Here is a 7,496-nt window from a genome sequence, read left to right on the forward strand (position 1 = left end):
TATAAGAAGCTCACTCAATCAAAATAAATGTTTCAAAAAAAAAAATGATAGCATTTATCGAGGATTCTCTATTGAATTCTTTTAAGGATGATTGACTGGTTTTCACTTTACTTAAATGCATTTAATTACGAGAGATTTACATACATACCATTTTACATATTTAATATCTAAAATTTTAATATTTCATGCCTACTATCTATAAACAAACTTAATATTAAATATGAACTTTTTATATTTCATTTCTATCATTCATATCACTCTATAAATTTTAGTATTTAATTCTTTTAATCCATATTCGATCTATAGGTGGTAGATATGAAATATTAAAAAATTAAATGTTAGATTTGCAAATAATATGATATAAAATAGTATGTATGTAAATCCTCCTTAAATTATTTAGAATTCATTTTATATAACTTTTTTTACAATTTAGTTTGTTAGGCATCTAATACCATTTTATTGGTTACATATTCTTTATTGCTCATAAAAACTTTTTTTGTGAGTGATATGTTATCAAATATTTTTTGTGATCAGGCATTAATCTCGAGGTAAATTTGAATTGAAAACTTCTAAAATTAAATTTGAGACTATCCGAACTCCAATTTCATCAAACTTATAATTGAATTGAACATCTCAAAAAGATAAACCCAACGACACCAAATTCGGCCCAATCTAAGCCCAAATTGGTCCAAATTTTGGGCCTAAAACACATTTGGAAGGCTCAAAGCATAAATTGGATGACTAAATGACATCCATATGTGATATGCTTATAGTTGAATCGAGCAACTTGACGAGTCGAATCCAACGAACCTAAGATTGTTGAATTCTAATACAATTAAGACACTAAATACTCAATAAACTGACCACAATCAAGGGAGTTGATAATTGATATTGACCATCCATTTGAAACTCTCCCAATATGTTACCGATCTTCTCTCTGTTTATTGATTATGTCACTTCCAAAAAATTATAAATAGACTCATCATTCTTCACTAATGGGGAGAGGAAGTATGAGAAAGAAGATAAGAGAGGAAGATAAAACTAGGAACTCTCTTGCCACCATACTCCTCCTCGACCACCTCCTGCCAGTTGATCGTCGCCAGACTTTTTGCCCGACCATTGACCTTCATCGCACTTCAGCCCTGCCATCGATCGTCGCCTGACTATAGTCCCTTCGACCATCATCGCTTGACTATGATCCTTTAAAACACCATCGCCCGCCGACGACGATCCACTCCGACCACCGTCACACGCTAACTACGATCCACTCTGACCACCATCGTCCACCGACTACTATCCATTCTAACCACCAACACCCTTCGACTACATTCTTTCCAACCATTGTTGCCCGCCAAATACGGTCCATTCAGACTACAGTCTCCCGCCGACTGCAATCCTTCCGACCACCGTCGCTTGCCCATTGTGATCCATCATACCACATTCACCCTTTGATTACTATATTTTTGACCTCGGACACACACAAATACAGTCCAATTGACCAACCATGAATGTAAACACTATTTTAAGAACAACTACCATGCAATGAACTCTATATCATGTGTATTTGCAACATAAAGTCTTCCCCCCAAGAAAAGACCTCATATGTACTCAACCAACAATACTAGTGTATTCATTCAAATAAGGCCAGACATCGTGATATTTTCCCTTTTTAGAGTTTTCCGCATAAAAATATTGGTGTCTCTTATAAACGATACATCCATACTCTTTTATTTATTTATGTTTTGGATCTTCATGCAAAACTAAGACGTTAAATTATATCTCTTTCTATCACTGCAAATTTTTATTAAGAGTTCACTGAATAAAAAAATCCAAAAGCAAATGTGGCATAATAAATAAGCCAACATTTTGTAAAGAAAAAACATAGGAAAAGCTCATATTGTCACTTACAATGATTCTCCATTGGAGCATTTTATCATTCCTCGTGTTTGTTCATGCAATTGCATCCAACCAACCAACTAAGGGGCTTTTTATAAAAAGGAGCTTGTTTTAAATTTAAATTATCTTAAGAAATAAGTTTAAAAAAATTTAAAAAATGAGCAAATACGAAACTTAATTATTTGATTTCAATAGTGTTGTGTCTTGGAATATTTACCTTGGCAGAGAAATATATATTTTAATGTCTTAGCTTTGTACGAATATCCAGCACGCAATCAGATAAGAGAGATATGATGTAGTATTCATAAGAGACACCAAGTTTTTTACGTGGAAAACCATGAAAAAGGGAAAAATCATGGGGCACGGATCATTTTGAATGAATCTACTATTTGTGGTCAATTACAAATGAGACCCTTCATTGGAGGGAAGGTCTTGGCTTTATGTAAGAAATATACATCATATAGAGTGTGTTACATGGTGGGAATAGAAAGAATCACTATTGACGTGTTCGTTTGGTTGGAAGGACCATAGTCCGTGGACGACAAAAGTCGGAAAGACCATTATTTGGCGGCGGAGGTCGTAAAAATCATTGGCTAGCAAAGAATGTTAGAATGATTGTGAGTCAACAAAGAAGGTTGGAAGGACCATAGTCAGCGGGGCAAGGGAGGTTGGAAAGACCATTGTCGACGGGAGATAGAGGCCGGAAAGATTGTTGTCTGGCGATGGAGGTCGGAAGGATCATACTTGATGAAGGAAGTCGGAAGGACTGTAGTCGACAAGCGAAAAAGGTCAGGAAGACTGGTTCTAGCGACGGATGTCGAACGGACCGTAGTCGGCAAGCGTTGAAGGTCAGAAGGATCGTAGTCGACGGGTGACGTAAGTCGGAAAGACTATTATCTGGTAACGAAGGTCGGAAGGACCATAGTCGGTGAGCAACGAAAGTTGGAAGGATCGTAATCGACGGACGACGGAGGTCAAAAATAATGTTGTTTGATGATGGAGGTCAGAAGGAACATAGTCGGTGAGCGACAAAAATCGGAAGGATCGTTGTCAGGCAACGAAGGTTAAATGGACTATAGCTGGAGGGGAATGATCGGATGAAGGTCGTGCGGAGGTCCTGAGACTTTTAGCAGCCGGGTGGAAGTATGGAGGCAATTGACGGCCAGTTGGTGATCCGACAAAGGTCGGGGTGAAGTCTGGAAGTGGTTAGTGGCCACGTGGAAGTCCGGTGGTGGTCGACACTTGAGCGGTGGTCTGACGACGGTAGGGCTGAAGTCTGGTGGCGCTCGACAGCTGAGTGGTGGTCCAATAAGTCAGGCTAAAGTTTAGCATTGGTCGATGGCCGGGTGGAAGTCCGGCGGTGGTCCAAGGAATGTCGGGCTGAAGTCCGGTGGTGTCCGGTTAGAAGTTTTGGGGTGAACGAATGAGAGGTGGTCCGACAACTGACAACAGGGGTTCGCCGGCGATGGTGTTGGAGCTCTTGAAGTCTTGGAGCTCTTCCAATCTCTAGCCAAGCCCCCCTTCATGTGGATAGTGAGGGTTTATTTATAAAATTTTCATGAGTGGCACACCTTGTAAATATAGAGATGATCTGGGGCAATTTCGGAGTGCCCCATCGGATGGCTCGTATTGATTCCCCCGATCATAGAGAGTTTTCAACTGTTTAAGTGCTTTAATGATGTTAGAATTCGTCAATCTTGGACTCGTTGGATTCATCTCGCCAATCCGCTCGATTTAACTATAAGCATGCTATATTTGAATATCATTTTGTCATCCAAATAATGATGTGATCCTTCTAAATATGCTTCGACATTCGTGCTCGATCGAAGCAATTTTCCAAACAACTGTAATAGACCCCCTCTAAGTCAAGGGATGGGGTTAACATGTGTAATTCACTAAAATTTAGTAAAATCTTTTCACATTGATGTTTTACTACTTTCTCTCTATATTTGTGTGCTAGATATTCATGCGTCGATACGTAAAAAATTTACTCACTTTATTGCCGCAAATATTCTAGCCGCAACATTTTTCTTTTAAACGATTTTTATCATGTTATTATATTAATAAAAAAATAAATGGTCATATCTAAAATCTTGTTGTTAATAAAAAAAATCTGAGGAATACAAAATATATCCACTATAAAATTTATATGAAAGTAGTGAAATAATATGAATGCCCAATAATTGTCAAAGAAATTAAATCTATGAAGATATTTGCTATGAAATATTGAAATCTACGAGAAACTCATTAAATATTGATAGAAATTGTTCCTTTTATGGAATGTTATGTATATGCCATGCGCATTCGTACATGTCATGCATGAATGTATTCCACATGACATGTCGGTTCAGAGAATAATTTTTCAGATGTGCTAAGATTTGGAGCATTAAATGCTCTATTAATGTGTTATGGTTGAATCCCATATCAGCCAATATTGATTATTAGGCAATGCAGGAAATTGCTGAATCTGTTGGCGACTGGTACTTCGATGGAGCAGTGATGAAGGAAATACTGTCACAATCAGCTTGTTTTTAATGGCATCAATTTATTGTTGTGATTTTTCTCTTAATTTCTTCATATAATTTTCCCCTCATCCAAATGAATTATTCTATGTGTAAACAGAATAGAAGAAGAATCGTTTGGTGTTCTATCTGTCTACAGTAAAATTACAGTGGATTATGTTTTTACTATAGCGGCGACAATTTTATTATAGACAGAGAAAAAATCTGACAGTTCTCTCGATCCGGTGTCCACACAAAATCATTTCTATCTCATTTGAGCTCCACTTTGTTTGCTAGTGGGACGGCTATCTTAGGCATCCTCAATTAAACTGCAAATGTCCTTTTGTAGCTATTACAATCTTTCAGCCCGAATAGCATTATTAGCGTCATTTTTACGATCGTGAATAGTGCTATGTCAATATTGGAGGCATACTGTTCACAAACTGTTTTTTTTTTTAATTATAAAATTATTCTAAAATTATTTAATTTTAAGATTTAGATCCTATATTAGTTTAACTTATGTTATTAATTTCCTAATTTTAATATGTTTAATTTTTTATGTAATTAATTTATTTAAATTATGTTCTTCATTTTAAATAATTTAAAATACAACAAAATATATGAGAAAGAATATTTACATAATATTTCTTTGTCGTGTTAGAAATGGAGCTCGGAAGGAGATAAATTACTATTTGATAGGACTGTTACTATATTTTGAAGTTTTTTTTTTTTTTTAGATGCCCTTACGGCTTTATGAAGCTGTTGATTAGAAAAAAAAATTTAAAGCTGTTGTAGAAAAAATGTTTCATAGCATATTTTTTTTCGAAAACAATGAAAAAATTGTGATAAAATGAAAACTATGATTGCAATATGAAAAACAAAGTAATAAGAAAATTATCCCAAACAAAGCCCTCATCTATGGCTCTATGCTATGAAAACATATGAAAATAAATGATTTACTTTTACTATTATGTAATTAAAAAATTATTATTATTATTAAAATAATTAAAAATAATTTGTAATCCTTCATATTTTTTAAGCAATATTATCTGCAGCTAATATTCCACCTTTGTCGTCGCATTCTTCAACGCCGTTCTTTCTTAAAAAATTTCTCAGAATAATCTAAGCTCCATTTGACATTTTTTATTGTTATTTCGATTAAGATTTGAGTGATTTGTAATTGTTAGTTATTGGTTAATTAATATAATATAAAAATATATGGTTTTTTATAATAATTTAATTATTTTTATTTAAATTTCTTATCAAATCATGCTACAAAAATTAGAAAAAAAAAATGTTTAAGAATATTTTGATATATTTTACATCAAGATGGGCCTAAAAATTCTTAAATTTGTGCTTAGATTACTGCAACCTTTAAATATCATATGCAACACTAATATTAATATAAATCTAAGGGTTTTGGAAATCTTACTTGACCCTTCGTAGTTAAATTTATATTGAACTTATCATGTCTAAAAAAATAAAAATAAATAAGTATTTGAAAATTAAAATGAAAAAAATAAAAGACAGCTCAGTGATCAAAAGCAAAGTCATAGCCCTCTGAAAAATTCCCATTAAAGAGAAATTTTCTTCTTAGTTTAGAAATCAATAATTTATATATTTAGTTCAACAATAGAGACAGCCCTAATAAAAAATACAGACAAAATATTTGCCCTCATAATGAATAGATAGGCACGCTCAGCGCCTCTTGCTATCGATGGCTTCCAGCGCTGCAATTGGAGCAAGTGATGATTCTTAGCGTTGTGGACAGAAAAGGGAGATGGCAGATAATTATTTTTAATTTCTTCATTATGAAATAAAGATAAATTAATTACTTCTAAACCACTTAGAGTAGAAATCATTTTTCTTTAAAAAGATAATCTAATTATTATGATCATATTAGCATGCAATAATGAGAGAAAATATGATATCTAATTTTAACTCTATTAAATTTGTAATTCAATATTAAATGTATATAAACTTAGGTATGGTGCCATTGATCTTAATTAAAAGTTATCATAAAAAATTTGAGATTGAAGCTTAGTTTGGGACGGTTTTTTTATTGATTCTTAAAGCAGTTTTAGTACAAAAATTAATTTTTTTGTATAAGAAAGCTGCTTTAAGAAGTAGCAAGAAAGTCGTCCCAAATAAAACCTGAATCATAGGCTTCGTTTGGGATGACTTTCTTATTGTTTTTTAAAACAACTTTTAGGTATAAAAATTAAATTTTTGTACGAGAAAATTGTTTTAAGAAGCAGCAAGAAACACCCGCCCCAAATGAAGCCTTATTTCAATGAATTTTTTAAATAAATTTAGGTTTAGAGATTTAGAGTTTTTGAATTAATTTTAAGAAGAGAACATTGTATGAATTAAATTTTTATTGCTCATATTGATTGATATTGTCCATGTCGATTATTATTGTTCATGCTTATTTAATTTGAATGATTATGTGTATATTATTTAATTTTTTCGTGTATTTAATACAATTGTAGGCTTTGTGTAACTTGCTGGGTTGTTAGCTCATTATGTTGTTAATATATTTAAAGAAAGGATAAGACCCCAATGGAGTGAGGATTTATGAGTGCTGGCGTTGGTACTTTTTTTTTCGTATTAGTTACATTTATTATTTTGTAGTCATTGAAGTATTAACGATTCTTGATTATTGTAAATGATATTTAGACAAATATGAGATGTGAATATAATGTTATATAGAAATTGTTGCGTGCCAGAATATACGCGGCAGTAGAGTTAGGAAATATTCGTCTTAGCGTTGCACGGGTATTCCGCACACAAACAGAAAAGGGAAAATGAACACCAAGATTTTTACGAGGAAAACCCAAAAGAGGGAAAAAACCACGGGGGCTTGCCCAGCTGCAAAGTTCCACTAGTATTCGTTTGAAGTACAAAGGTTGATCCGTCTTATAAATCAAGACGATCAATTTACAATCAACTTCTCACAAAGTTACAAAGTTCTGCAAATTCCCGGCATTTCCCGAAAATCCGGCAAAGTTCCGGCGTCTTCAGGCGGCAGGAAGAGCTCCGACGGTGGTCGAGGAGGTGCGGAATCTCCTTTTCCCCTTTCTCCTCCTCTTCTTCTCT

Source organism: Dendrobium catenatum, unplaced genomic scaffold (genome assembly GCF_001605985.2).
Source record: "Dendrobium catenatum unplaced genomic scaffold, ASM160598v2 fragScaff_scaffold_665, whole genome shotgun sequence".
NCBI lineage: Eukaryota > Viridiplantae > Streptophyta > Magnoliopsida > Asparagales > Orchidaceae > Dendrobium > Dendrobium catenatum.